The following is a 15,626-nucleotide window of genomic DNA, read 5'->3' on the forward strand; positions in this document are numbered from 1 at the left end:
CACTCTTCTCAAGGACAACTGTCTCCTTAGCAACAGTAAAGTGGGAACCTCAGAACTCTTCATGTTCTTGGAAAGGTCTGTCTCACCATCCTTGAATCTTGTACTCAACACTCCCCTTAGTGAGATCTTAGTGCCCACACACGATCACTCTCTCTATTACTACTCTTATTCAATTTTTAGTCATTTCTGTATCCAATGGGATGATCCTTCTACTATCCTGTCCCCTCAGTTCCTGGACTTCCTCTCTTCCAAAGATTTCATCAGCCATCATTCCTAAGCCACTCACTTCCATAGTCACACCCTTCACTTTGCTGTTACCAATAACTGCAGCCCTTGCAAAACCTCAATTTCAAATATTCCTTTCCCTGATCATAACTTCTTATCTTTCCTGCTCACTCCCTCTAACACCCCAAATCCTACAATTCTACAACCCCACCAGGACCTAAAATCCACACTCTCAGTGTCCCCGAGATATCTCCCCCATGATATCCTCTCTTGCCTCCTCCTTTCCAGCTTAAGTTCCATAGATAATCATTAAAATTACATCTTAGCTCCTTCTCTGCTTTAGTGAACTTTTCTGATGAAATTTTAGGAAATCATTTTCTCGTTGAAGTCACTCTGGCAACCACTCAATGCCTACACTCATGAAGTCTGCTGGGCCTGTTACATGGTAGATAATCAAGAGAGAACTTGTTCTCTTGTCTCAGAGCCTTTGCACTTACTGTTCTCACTGCCTAGAAAACTCCTCCCCCAGACATCAGCGTGGTTTGCTACCTCATTTCCTTTGCCTTATTTCAAAAAGTCTACATAGAAAAGCTTTACTAGGCCTGTCTACCTACAATTCAAACCCTCACCACCACCTTGTGACATTTCATACCTCCTTCTCTACTTTACGTTCCCTCTTTAGCACTCATCTATATATAAAATACACATCAGAGAATAAAATACATAAACAACACATCTTTTAGATTTCTATCTTGCTTACTGCTCATCTCCTCTACTAGAAGGATATCCATGAAGACAAGGATTTTTATCTGTTGGGTTCACTTCAGTATCCCCAGTACACAAAACAATGCCTATTAAATACCTACTTGGTGATCAATAAATATCTGTTCAATGAATGAGTCCACAAATAAATGGATATATGAATGACTAGGGAAAGAGAAAACATAAAGTTATAAATGCTTTTCACATGGAAATTAATATTTAGAGGTGCCTATTTTGACTATGATATTTCCTGTTCATGAAATCAGGATTTGAGTGGGATCCTAGGATACAGTAGCTGTCATAGTGGTGCCATGACAATATAACAATATAGCTTATTGAACAATAGAAAAACACCAAGAATTAAAGCAAATCCTTGAACAATTCTAAAATTACCGTGTTTAATCTTAGCAGTAATTGTCAGTCCTTGAGGAAAGAGATATTTGGTAGATCTTGCCTTTTCAGGTAACCTATGGAAGTGTCACTTTTCTTTTTTGGAAGTTTCTTTTTTTGTTGTTTTTTTGTTCTTTTGTGGTACGCGGGCCTCTCACCGTTGTGGCCCCTCCCGTTGCAGAGCACAGGCTCTGGACGCACGTCTCTGCGGTCATGGCTCACGGGCCCAGCTGCTCCGCAGCATGTGGGATCTTCCCGGACCGGGGCACGAACCCGCGTCCCCTGCATCGGCAGGCGGACTCTCAACCACTGCGCCACCAGGGAAGCCCGAAGTTTCACTTTTGATGACATCTACTTTCTACTTGCTAAGACATTTCTCCCTCTTCCTGTCCCTCTTCCTTTCCCCCCAACCCTCACAGCACATAAGTAGATAGAGTCTAAAAGCTGATGTGCATGACCAAAGGACGGGATGTCAAAGCATGTCTTCTTGCCTGATATGAGGATGCAATCATAGTATGCTTATACACTTATGTTCTCAGCTCTCCTTGCCCTCTACATTCCCAAAGAAAATTTATAACGTTTTAAAACGTTTTCCAGGATCATATTTGTGCCTTTACAATGTATTTTTATAATGTATATTTAGATAATTAGAATTTTTTACAGATGTTTGATAGGACACCAGAGAACATATTATTAAAAACGATTTCTCTCCTTCTCCCTCAATTCAGTGATACAAAGATTGCCTTTTATCAGAGGCTCTCAATCTATCCCAATTTTCCATAAGTCACTGTGCTGTAATGACACTCTGTCAGATGCAAAAGTTGAAAATAAAAGGAGAAAATTCACTTTCGACTTTATTACACCAAAAATGTCTGAATGATAGATGGGACCACTGCAGATATGGTGGTTGTCTGGTTCCTATTGTTAGTCATGGGTTATTTTGATCAGCTGCAAAGTTTTAGTGGGTGACTAGAATAGAAAATATTTGCTGTTTTCTGGAGCTTCAGTGAAATGCTAATGAAAGTAGCTGAGATTTTAAAAACTCTACTTGAATTTCTATCAGTTTCCATTGTTTCATGATCCCATTACTGAGAAGGGACCTTAGGATCCCTTTTCGCTGATTATATCTCACCTCCATTTTGACTTTGGGGAGAAGCAGAGGTCAATGATTGAAAAGAGAAATTACCTTTTAGTTGGGAACACTAGAAATAACAGTATCCAGATCAGCCAGATCACAAGGAAGTTAGTTCACTGAGTTGTCAGTAGTATGGTTTACTGTGATGAATAAAAACTATAATTTTCAGGCTAATTGGGTTAGCTATAAACACATGGAAATATGGATAGAGTATCTTGAGATAACTTTTCCCATACTTAACTTTATTCCTATCTTAATTCTCTTTGGTTACTTTCCCAGATTAGTCACAGAATTTTGTGACCCAAAGAAAGTTGAAACTAAGTTCTAACATGAGGACGGAATGGACCATACCCAGGCTTAAAGTTTTGTTTTCTTTGGAGAATAAACTGGTATGAATGAGGGTGGATTTAATAGTCAGAGAAGGTAAAAATGATGCTTCCATGTAGTTGGGGGGTCTTGAGATGAGGGAAGAAAATGGTACCACACATAGGTGAACATCTCCATCTTGGTTAACTTTGGATGGTGTTCAAATTTTATCCATAAAAAAACTAAATGGGGGCTTCCCTGGTGGTGCAGTGGTTGAGAGTCCACCTGCCGATGCAGGGGACACGGGTTCATGCCCCGGTCCGGGAAGATCCCACATGCCGTGGAGTGGCTAGGCCCGTGAGCCATGGCCGCTGAGCCTGCGCATCTGGAGCCTGTGCTCCGCAACGGGAGAGGCCACAACAGTGAGAGGCCCGCATACTGCAAAAAAACCCAAAAAAACAAAAAACTAAATGGATGATACTCTTGGTTGGTATTTCATATGTCAGCCAATTTCTCTGACCCACATTCATTACGTTAATGTTCTTTTCTAGCACTCTGGATAAAAAATTTGGACCACTATGTTTTTTGGGGTTTTTTTTAACATCCTTATTGGAGTATAATTGCTTTACACTGGTGTGTTAGTTTCTGCTTTATAACAAAGTGAATCAGCTATACATATACATACATCCCCATATCTCCTCCCTCTTGCATCTCCCTCCCATCCTCCCTATCCCACCCCTCTAGGTGGTCACAAAGCACCAAGCTGATCTCCCTGTGCTATGCAGCTGCTTCCTACTAGCTATCTGTTTTACATTTTGGACCACTATGTTTAACTTCATCCATTATTCATAGTCCTTGATTGCTTTTAACATTAGTACATGAACTGGAAGCTCTGGAAGATTTTCTATAACATGTGTAATTGTTGAAATTTCCTGTTTATTATCTAGGTGACATTTTCCAATAATTATGGTTTTATTTTTAAAGGACATGTGATCAACAGTTCTTTTCAGGGGCAAAGACTATGGTATGTTCAAGCAAATTGTGTTTTTTTTTGACCCAAGACATTCCCACCCCCACACCCAGTTCATATTGATTGTCTACAATGCTTGTAATGAAAGAGAGTCAGAGAGTAAACTCAGGGCTATGGGGGTATATTTGTCTTAGAGATCAAACACTTAAAGCAGGATTTATGGAAGCAGAGGGCTGTGGGTCAATAGCTAAAAAAAACCCTGGACTGTAAACAAGTAAAGGACTTTCTGAGGTGTGAAGGAGAGGAGAAAGGAGACTGGAGGGGGTGGAAAGGAAGATAAGGGGAGGAAGATAAGCAGAGAATCTGGCTCAGTAAAAAGTATACATCTGAAAAGAATTAGAGGGAGGGAGGTCTAAGAAAGGCTGATTCACTTCATGGATCAACCCCAGAGACCCATTTCCCCCCATCTTGCTGACAGGGATCGTATTCTAAACATTTCTTCCATTCTCTCCCATGCTCTCTATCTGGAGGGATTCTAGGACACTGAAATTTAAGATCAGTGCAGCAAAATCACCAGAGAAAGGTTCAGACACAAGTCAGACACAATTTACACAGCTGACTCTTGTTGCTATCATAATTTAATACAAGAAAACCAAGTAGATTAGAACTCAGAACAACTGTTAGTCTTTGTTCAATGTGAAGACACCTATGAAAATCTATGAAGATGCTTTTTTAATATAACTTTCAAATCAGACAAGTGCTATAAATAAGGAATCAACTTTCTAGCAATATAAAATTCTGTGTAGTGATTTTAAGTTCCTCAAAATGTTTCCTATTTATTATTTTATCTTTGGATAAATCTACAGAGGAGTAAGTACAGTGAATATTAACCTCATTTTATGGATTAAAAATTAAAACCCAACAGTTAAGTGACTATTTAAGATCTCAGAGGCAAAAAAAGAAAAACACTTCTCTAGCTAAATCAGCTATGGTGTTAGGATTAGGATTTAGGTGCACCGATTGCTAAATCATGGCTCTTTTTACCGTGCCACTTTGTGGCAATGTATCTTTTCTCAAACAAGCCGATTATCTGGTCAACAGAGTGTTCTCGTATTGCAGAAGTGGCACAGGATTCAGTATCACCTGGTTCCCTACGGAGATTAGGAGCTTCAAGGCTAGCTTCAAGAAAACCTTCCCACAACCCAAATGACACAAGTCATTTTAGCATGATCTATTGGGTTTCTTTGTTAGCCTTTCACTCTTGATAACAAGAAGCAGAATTTGATATACAGAACTCAGATGAAACGATGACTTCTGTGGTCCAGAAGTGAGTTATTAGAGGGACCACTTCCACAGAGGTTTATGGTTTCATTAAGGCCAATCACATGCATGTCTCTCTTACTTTTTTTCTTTCCTCAAATTGCTCAGCTTTGAGGATTTTAAAAAGCCCTGTCTGTTTAACTCTGGCCTTTCTGATATCTGAGATTTAATGACTCTCCAATTAAGATGTTATCTTGAATTCCATGTATATATGAGAAACCATGACTTATGTATGGGAATTTGGGTTTGGTGGCAGTTCCTCGAAAGCACATCTAAATCATGAAATAAAGCATTAAACTCAAGTGCAAAGTAATTTAACTTTTAAGAGGAATGTGCTATTCAGATAAAAGAAACCATAATGGTACGATCATTTACTTTTATATGTATAAACGTGTGAGGCTGTGCTGTCAGTTCCAGGTATCAGTTTAAGTAATGCATCTTCCAGACTGTTTCACAATCATTCTTCCATTGTTCCATAAATAGATTATGCAAATACAAGCTGTTAAACTAAAAGTTGTTGCAATAATATAACTGAATAAATCAGCAGGGCAATGTGAGAGGAATATACTTAGAAGACTAAGTATGAATGCTGAATTACCAAAATACATCCTTTGAAAATTCACAGATTTAAGATATCTAGTACTAAATAATGGACAAATAAGTTGGCTAAAAGTCAAATTTTGTTCAATGTACCATGGACCTGCTAAAAGGCCACATGAAAATGGAGACCTGAACATTTGTAGAAAATATACTAGAATGGAAGCCCTCAGAGAATTAAAGGTGCTGAATATAGTCTCACCTTATGATGATCTGACTCAACTTGAAGATGGTAATGAAATGAGTATTATTACTGAATTTAATCCATTAAATTCAACAAGTCAGGGTCCAAAGAATCTACCTGGGGCCTACATGATCTCGTTTAACTCCAGTAAACCACATCGTGGTACATTTTTTACTCTACTTTGGAAATGTGTCCAGAGACTGTTCTCTCCCATTAAAGATGGAATGCTTAATTACTACTTAAATCAATATTATATTTTGGCCTCAGATCTAAGACTCCTCGTTTCAAAACAATCTTCTGATAACACAATTTGCTATCCATCTGCCAATATCTTCACCATTATGCCTCTCTTTTTAAGAAACATCATATAGTTGTGCCTTTGATGCCAACAAGCGTCCAGTGCATACCACACCATCAGCACCAGGCAGTCTTCATCTTCAAGCAATCTCTTAATTGACTACAGATTTGGTTCCTTTAGAAATCCAATCTCTGGAACCATATTAAGGGTATGACTGCCCCCTGAGGTATTGAAAACTGAATTATTTACCTTTCTTTCTCCACATTGATCTTAAATGTTGTATCCCTTTGTGCTCTGAGAATCATATCTCTTCGGAATAGACATAGTTTCATTGTTCAAAACGGAGACCATTTACCTCACTTGGTCCAAGTGTACAGAAATAAAGAAATCTGATATTGCTTAGTTTCCCTATTTTTCACCAATACCAATAATACTAAGTTCAACGTTTATGGACTATAGATTTCCCCTGTTTTTACTGTGGTTTTGCAAGGTAATTGAATAGAGACCTGTATGGGTCAAAAAATTACACCTAAACAACTTTAGTTTCATATCTAGTGCAAACAGCCAGGTTCCAGTAATATTTAATATCCTTCATTGTTATATCTTTAAATCTTACCACGGCAAGGAAATGTGAAAATCCTTAAACTGCCGGCCTCAGTGTTCCCATGTCAACTGGCATATGCTCAGGTTGGAGATCCTGCCAAAAGTCAAAGGAAACATTTATGAGACAGAGCCTGATAGACGATTATTTTAATCCTGCATGTCCAGCACTGCCCGCAAGCTTGGTTTATGAATGCCTGCTGCTGCTTTAATGATAAGACCTCTTCAACACAGCTGAATGCAGTGAGTGCACGAATGGATTTTCTTTTTCTTTTTTTTTTTCCCCTACCGTAACTAAGAGACTGATTATTGATCTCCACCTGGATGTTCCTATTGAGAACAGGCCATTCATGAATACAAGCAGGAAGAATAATGGGGCACTGCATGGGCAGTTTTAATAAACTGCAATAGGGACACAGTCTCTGTGGGAAAAAAAAGAACCAATCCAATCTTAATGTAGCATGTGCTTACATGACTAGAAATTCTGTGGGCATTCTATAGGCCAAGCATCAGAGAGTCCAGAGCTCCTGGGCTTGGACTCAGTGCCACGTCAGAGTGAGTATAAGACCCCAAGGACACCCTATATGCCTACTCAAGGGAAGCTCCTAAGTCCTCTCTATTGCCCTTCGAACAGAAGCTCTGAAGGCTGGAATGGACGGATCTGACCACACAACTGGAACAGAGGGATCTGAACCCAGATGTGGCTATACAGAAACGCAAGGGATGTGAGCCCATTGGGAGACTCGAAAATCCAAAACCTGAAGTCAAGAGGGTGAAAAGCAGATGAAAAAAAGAACTAATTAGTACAGGCCACCTTCAGACCCAGCTAATGAGAAAACCTTTTCTGTTTTAGCCAGCCCCTTCTTGTGTTATCTGGCTACAGCTGACATAAGTCAAGCACTGAATTTAGCAGAAGTATATGCAAGAGGAACAACAGCTGTGATATTTAAAAGGGGAGCTGGCTTTTTCAAGATCAGACACTGCCATCAACAAAGCAAGTGAGTAAGGCTTGTCTGGAGGGCAGATATAAACCCAAACTTGTTCCAGTCGTGTTGAGATGCTTTCTGCACAAATGAAGTTATTAAGCCAAAAAAAGCCACAGGCGCGCTTTCCAACACATATAATTATGTTTCTTTTTAACATCTGATTCCAGCACCTACTTTGAGTAATAAAGTGTAGCATAAAGGCTTTAAACCTGAAATCCAAGGACCCCTCCCCTTAAAATAGTTTGCAAATTTTATGTGTTCTGTTTGTGAAGTATGTGCCCTCATCCCATCTCCCACTCCCAGAAGGTCCACAGCTTTCATCGGATTTTTAAGGTGGACTCTGACGCATAAAAGGTGAAGAACCTTTGGATTGGCAGTCTGAGGATGCTGGTTCCAATCTTAGCTCAGCTTCTAACTGGTTTTGTGGCTTTCAGCAAATGGCTTCCCCTCGCTACACCTCAGTTTTCTTATCTGTGAAATGAGAAAGCTGAACTAGAGAAATCCAAAGACACTTCCAGGTCAACAAATCTAGGAAATGCCCCTAAAACTGGGAGGATTGAATTGGAAGATATCTTGCCCTGTCTGTTGGCCTAATCTCCTTATTTATGGGGGAGAAAACGAAGCCCAGAGAGGTTTTCATACAATACTTATGGTGAAGAGCAAGGATTGAACCCAGAATTTCCAACTCATACACCAATTCACTCTTCATTCTAACACACACGATGTTTGTAAAGCTCTATTCCCAGCTCACAGTTTTACTTATTGGCCGAGGGAGCATTTCAGGCAGGCTTTCCCTGTCTTGGCTGGGATAGGGGTACAGTGTGTCCTTTGGGGTTCTCTCCTAGATTTTCTCAGGGAGAGCACATATGCTCAGGCCCCAGATAATTGTGCTTTCACACTCACAGCTGTAAGACAGACAAGAAAAAGCTGTCCACAAAAAAATAATCAGCATTTGCGAAAGTGCTCTGGGGTAGCTTCAGGAAGTGTTCCAGGAAAATTGCTATTATGAAAAGATCACTAGGTTCTCTCCTCCTGGATCCTATTCCACACTCAGACATTAATATTTTAGGTACATTGGTGATACTCATTTACTCATCCAAAGTTCAATAATCAGCAAGTACGCCTGGCAACAACAGACTGAGTCCTTGCTTTCATGCAGATTACTGTCCAGCAAGGAACGATGGCCTCCTGGAATGTCTGCTGCAATCCTGCCTGTGTGCACCGAGAGCAAGGGGCAAGCACCGCCTCCCCAAGAGAGGGCTCATGCTTCCTTTGAGTTGCCCTTTCTCAAATTTATAAACACAGCTCAAGAGAATCTCTATTACTTTATTGTGAACCAGTTTATCCAAATACCTTTTGTTAAACCCAATAAACCATGAGACTCTGTATAGTCTTTCCTTATTCTGTCAATTCCTATTTGCTTATCAAAATCCTACATATTCAAAAACACCTAGATCAAATTCTTCCTTCTCAATCTACCAATATGACTTTATTACAGCTGCCTAAGAATGTACAGAGCAACTTCATTTATTCTTCTCTTACAGCACTTGAAGTACAGAAATGCTAAACCTTCACAAGTACACAGGAATTTTAAATCACTGAGTTCGTTTTATCCATAAAGAAAGAGTGGTCTAGAAACACAAAGTCGCCAAGTTAATTGTTCATGAATTATTACAAATCAAAGGGAAAGAACAGGAGGGTACATTTTTGTTTAGCATTTGCTCTGTGCTATGTTCTTTGTAAGATGTTTCAAATACATGATTTCATCTAATTCTCAGAACTATCTTGCTCAGTGGATATATTATCATCCCCATTTACAGATGCAGTAAGCAAGTCTCAGAGGGAATAAATAACTTAAACCAGGTCAGACAGCTGCCAAGTGGTAGCTGGCAGGAGGTGGGTTCAAACTCAGCTCTGTCTGAGGATGCCAGACCACGCCAAAGGCAGTTCTTGTCCCCCCCCACCCCCTCCGCCCTCTCCACTTCCACATGAGGGGATGAGAAGAGGAAGTGGTGGCATTTACTAAGAAAGGGGATTCGGGCAGCAGCCCCAGTGATAAACAGCAAGTCCCTGACAGCTTGGTCAAGCGCCCAATCTACTGACTACTTCTGAGATCCACCCTCCCTCCCCTACGAAGTGGCAGTGAGGATGGAGAAAGGCACGAGAGCACCATCTCTGTGGGAAGGAAAGCAATGAAGACTAGCAAAATCTGAAAGTACCCGAGCTTCTGGCTGCTTATCAATCAAATGGGCTCGGCAATCCTGTTCAGTCCTTAAGCTCCAGGGATGATAGTAGCTCACTAGTTGTAAAATATAAAAAACTGTAGGATTCCGCCTTGTACACATCACTTTCAAAGGGAAGAGAGAATCTCCCAGTCCTTATTTCCAAATACTATCTACCTTCTACGCACACGAGGTATTGTGCAGTTTTTCACACCAAATGGTGGACAAGAATGGGGCTCCATGGGTGAATGCAGCTATTCCTCTGTGGATCAGTACCTTGAAGTATATCTACTTCAGGCGGACTTTCCCCAAAGATTCTTGTAACTGTGACAGCCTAAGTACCTCTAAAATAATGATAATAACCACACTTTCTGGATATTTGGAATTTTTCACTTTACAAAGTATCTTTACATGCACTATCATTTAATTTCCACAGAAACTATATAAAGTGAATAGGACAGTCATTATTAGTCCAACTTTAGAAATAAGGAAGTTGAAGTTAAGTGAAGTAATGTATAATTACAGAATCAAGATAATGTGTTAACAATGTAAAAACAATACAATTTGTACTTATTGAGGGCCTGCTAGGTGTCACACACCACTGCAAAGATTGTATAAATCTGCTCACTTCATCTTCATAACCACTCCATGACATAGATATTATCATCTTCAGACAAAGGATAAAAGAGGGTAAAATGGTTTTCCTAAGGTCATACAGCAAGTTAATACCAGAGCTAGGATTCAAATCCATGTTTAAGTCAAAGCCGAGCGCCTCAACCCAAATCTGACTGTGAGTCTAAATAAGGCAATCTAATTTCCAGAAATGTCCTTATTGCCTGAGTATACAGATTCACTAGCCTGCCATGCCTTGCCTTTCTTGGACATTCTGTGTCCTCTTTGTCACACTTTAAGACACAGAAAAATTCAAGTCATTGGTAACTTGCAGTCAAAATTCTTTAGTATTACTCTCCATAATCCAGGTAGTTGAGACAAAATGATCTATTTCAGAGTAGTCTAGCTACCTCATTTTGTTTCCCTTGCTGTGTTCTTGAAGACTGAGCTCTGTTGCTCTTCTCACTTTCCCCTTTAGCTACTGATGGTTACCTGCCTACATATGTGCAAAGCTGTATATAGCACATAATGAGAACGCTCAGAAAACCTTTTCCTTACCCCTTTCAACGGTTCAGGAAAAAAAAAAAATTAACCTGACGAACTGTAGCAAGAAGATAGAAAAGAAAAGATATGTGAAAGCACTTTCCTTTCAAAGAGCGACTGGTTCTCAGGTCCCCTTGCATATGGCGCCAGTGTAAGTGAAAATGTGGCAATACTTCAGGAATGCTGTAGGGCAGGTGTCTCTGCATACATATGCATAATGTCCTTTTCACACTGTGGAGCTACCAGATGCCTAGTTCTGCTTGGAAGGGGCCTGGTAACCCACTTGAAATCGTGAGGATTCATAATTCATTTATGCAAGCTGCAAAACCCCTCTAGATGACATCTCCTGCCCTGAAGAATGATTGAGAGAAAGATGTAATAGAGCCGAAAATGACAATGAAATATTAGCAGCGCGGCAGAGTTTATATGAGGCCCCCAGCTAGATGAGAGAATTATGCAAGTCAAAAGAAGAGCCTTCAGGCAATGACAGGCAAAAACAAAGGAAGAACGTCTAGGTGTCAGAGACTAATTTTGTTGCTATGGGGAAGGCCCTGAGGCATTGATTCATTTTATAGGCAGGTATGCAGCCCTCTACCTTGAATTCTCCAAGGGCTGGGCAAAACCACTCCTCCATTTACATTTGACCTCTAAAATTACTTGGTGCTCTGAAGAAGTGTTTCAGGGTGAAGATGGGTAGTTAGGATGGACCCAGGCTCTGCCTGAGGTGGAACTTTAGGCTCTGATCCTGTTTTCTCCTGGCACCATCCACCTCCAATCAAATCCTTCCCCATTCGCTCTCAAAATTTTTTTCTGAAACACCAAGCTCTTGCCATCTCCCTCTACTCCCTTACCTGCCTCCCACTCGGGGGAGATCCCTGCTCCATAGAAGAGAATACAAAGCTCTTTAAAATCCTGCCCTGCTTTTTCACCTCTTGCCACATGGAGCTTCTTGCATCTCCTAAAATGCTTTCAGTTTACTGTGCTTTTGCCCTGCTGTCCCCTCAACGCCTTCCTCACTCCACTGGGCATACTGCCGACTCATTCTCTAAGGAACAGCTGCCACATAACTAGCTGGGTGAAGACTCTCTCAGCCTCTAGGAAGGAGCTAGTCATTCCCTCTGCTGTATTCTCATGATACCTGGCACTCATCTCTACTTGACCACTTTGCACTCTCCACTAGAATTATAGTTTACAAGGTTTAGGCTGCACAAAACTAGGGATTTCTGGAGGGCAAGAGCAATGCCTATAAATATACCTTTTTATCCTTTATACAGAGCAAAGTGCCTGAAATATATTTGCTTAAGAAATACATATTGATTGGAAAAAAAAAAAAAATGAATGAATGCCTCCCTCATTTCCCTCCCATGTGCTTTTAGTGATTCAGCATGTGATTCTTTTTTTTAAATAAAAAAATTATTTATTTATTTATTAACATCTTTATTGGAGTATAATTGCTTTACAATGGTTAGTTTCTGCTGTATAACAAAGTGAATCAGCTATACATACACATATATCCCCATATCTCCTCCCTCTTGCGTCTCCCTCCCACCCTCCTTATCCAACCCATCTAGGTGGTCACAAAGCACAGAGCTGATCTCCCTGTGCTATGTGGCTGCTTCCCACTAGCTATCTATTTTACATTTGGTAGTATATATATGTCCATGCCACTCACTTTTGAAACACTCCAGTGGTGATACTGGAGAATAAAGGCAACTACAAAGGCAACAGATCAGAGTCCTGCCTTGGCATCTTTGTTCTGAAATCTCTCTCTTTGGCCAATTTCTTCTTTCCTATAAGTGACACCCCTCTATTATGAGGCTAGGGTTTTCTCAGGTCACAGTATTAAAGCTCCCAGACAGAGTTAGTACTGTATGCTGCAAAGAGCTGGAGCTTTGCGATCAAACAGTCCTTGGCTCAAATCCAGGTGTGGTCTTCAGTAGTAATGCGAGCTGGAGCAAGGTTCAGAATCTAGCTGAATTTCAGGTCCCCCCTTGGTAAACTGAGGATGAATTCCTACCCTATAAGGCTGTTGTGAAGATCAAATTAAACTGTAGCTGCCCAAAACATGGCTCACTGTACACTCTTAATAAATAGGAACATTTATTTTTACATCTTCGGCCTCTAGAATAGAGATTATCCTTTATGGGGCGGTTAGAAGGTGGTTTATATACTAGAATCATCTGGGATGACTTTCCAAACTACATCCCCACTTTCCTTTCTAGAAACACTCGTGTGGTATACTATCACAACTACAGATTGAAGTATGTTTTCTTTCTCAGGAGTTATCAGACAGGAAGGAGATTGAGAATCACTTCTCTGGAACACACCCTGGAAAGTTTTGCTCTTTACCTCACAGCTATAACTCTAACTGGGACCCTAAACCTCTCACCCTGAAACTGTTATAATATCTTCCTAGCTGACCTTTTTATTTAGACATTTTCCTCTTGTCAATTCATCCTATATATAATAGCAAACATAATCTCTCAAACTCCAGAAAGGCAGAGCAATCTTTTGATGAAATGGACACCTCAGGAGTCCCCACTGGGAGAGGCAGGCACCTTTCCCCCAAACACCCCCTACATGCTCTTTCATACCTTTGTGCCTTTGCCTATGCTCTTGCTTCCAACTGAAGGGTCCTTCCCTTCCCTTCCTAGTCTCTGCTCCCCCAAGTTGTAGAGCTAAATAATTTCTACACATTGTGTAAGACAAACTCAAGTAGAGCTAACAGTCCCCTCCTTTGTGCCACCACAGGACCTAGCACACCTCTGTTACTGCATTCATCACACTGTTACTAGTTATTAGTTCACAATTTTTTTTGCTGTACAAAATTGTGAATTCTTTAAAGGGAGAAACTGTGTCTTAATTATTCATGCATCTCCCCATAAAGTAGATACTCACTAAATTTTTATTGAACTGAATTAAATTGAACTGAGATGAATCCCTGTTCATGTACCATTTAAGCATTTAACTTGCTACTGCCAACTGCTAAGCTCTACATATGTGTGCATGTATATCTGCATTTCTGGTGTTTTCTCATCACTTTCATGTTTTTCCCCAGGGGCTTCTCAGACAAAGATTATGTAAAAAAGAAGAGTTGCACATTTACTGGTCAAGTTCATTTCAGAACCCAGGGAGGCTGGGCAAACTCTCCAGCCAACACGGGGATTGTGAAAAAAGGCTTTGTTAAAACATCCTGTTGCTTCCTCTTCACTAAATCCAGACTCCCTCAGGTAGACGGCAAGATGGCACTGCCAACTTGACTGAAACTCCACCCAATCTAACTGCCTGGACTGGCCTAGAATGCATAATTGTTTCTCTCTGTGACTGTCCTGCAAACAGGACAGGATTCTGTTCTCACATGTCTCCCTCTCTAGTGGGTGACACTGCTGCAGGCTGGTTTTCCTGTGTATTCGTTCTTCTGTGATGGATGTGTTAGGGCTCTTGGAGTCCCAGAATCAAGCTTATTCCTTGATTCAATGTTCATTCATTCATTCATCAAACATTTACTGACCCTCTTCCTTTTGTCACATGCAGTGGTAAGTCCTAGGGAAATAAAGATGCATAAGAAAAAGAGTTACCTAGGATGGGGAGAAGACAGAACATGAACAAATAATGACAGTAAAATAAGACAAATGGAAAATAGATACTTGTGCATAATGTCAAAGGGGCCCAGTGAAAGTAGATAAAGAGAGGCTGATGTCTTTTCCCACTTGTAAACTCTGCAAAGAACCTGAGTGCACTCAACACAGACATCTTACTCAGTCCCTGAATATTCCCCATGAACCCAAAGACTGTGGAGAAGAGTGCTAACCCTTTGACAGAAATTCCTGGGTGGCTCTAAGAGCCCAAATTTCCCCTCTGAAGAGCTATCATCCCATCCTCAGAGAGACCTGTATTGTGCTAACAGAAGAGTGGTGCTGTCACATTGCAGCATCTTAAAATCTCTGTTCTCTAATATATGTAACTTCATGACTTTGACCAAGTGTAAGATGCAGAACGTAACTAAGAAGGAAATACGGTTATGGCATATTCCAGAAGAACCTTCAATAAAATCCTACTCCAGGTCTAACTCTACAACTGTACTGTCCAGTACATTAGCCACTAGCCACATGTAGCTCTTTAAATTTAGATTATCTAAAACTAAATAAAGTTAAACTTACAGTTCTGCAATTGCATCAGTCACATGCCATGATTTCAACAAGCACATGTGACTAGTGGCTACCATACCGGACAGGTATTGAACACTTTCATCATCACAATTATTTTCTAAAGGACAGTGCAGCTCTAGAAAATGATTTGAATTTTTTATTCATGGATTCATTTATTTTATAATTTTATGACTTGCTTACTTTGTAAAAGACTCAATTCTGAGTTCTGGAGCAGGCAAAGATAAAAAGCTACAAGTTTTCTGTTGTTGAAGGGCTAACCGTTTGGTGGTAAAGACAAATGTTTAGTAGAAAGAAAAAAACTGGATAT

At 40.3% G+C, this 15,626-nt stretch overlaps 1 protein-coding gene across 1 annotated transcript in view; it reads right to left on the reverse strand.

Annotated features, from left to right (window-relative positions):
* The window catches only part of SEMA6D (semaphorin 6D), a 578,684-nt gene that overhangs the window by 377,279 nt on the left and 185,779 nt on the right, over positions 1 to 15,626 (reverse strand). The window contains exon 2 of the mRNA XM_049706054.1: positions 6,804 to 6,884. The gene's annotated coding sequence lies outside the window, so the exon portion shown is untranslated. The remainder of the gene's footprint in view (positions 1 to 6,803; positions 6,885 to 15,626) is intronic.

Source organism: Orcinus orca, chromosome 2 (assembly GCF_937001465.1).
Source record: "Orcinus orca chromosome 2, mOrcOrc1.1, whole genome shotgun sequence".
NCBI classification, from domain to species: Eukaryota; Metazoa; Chordata; class Mammalia; order Artiodactyla; family Delphinidae; genus Orcinus; species Orcinus orca.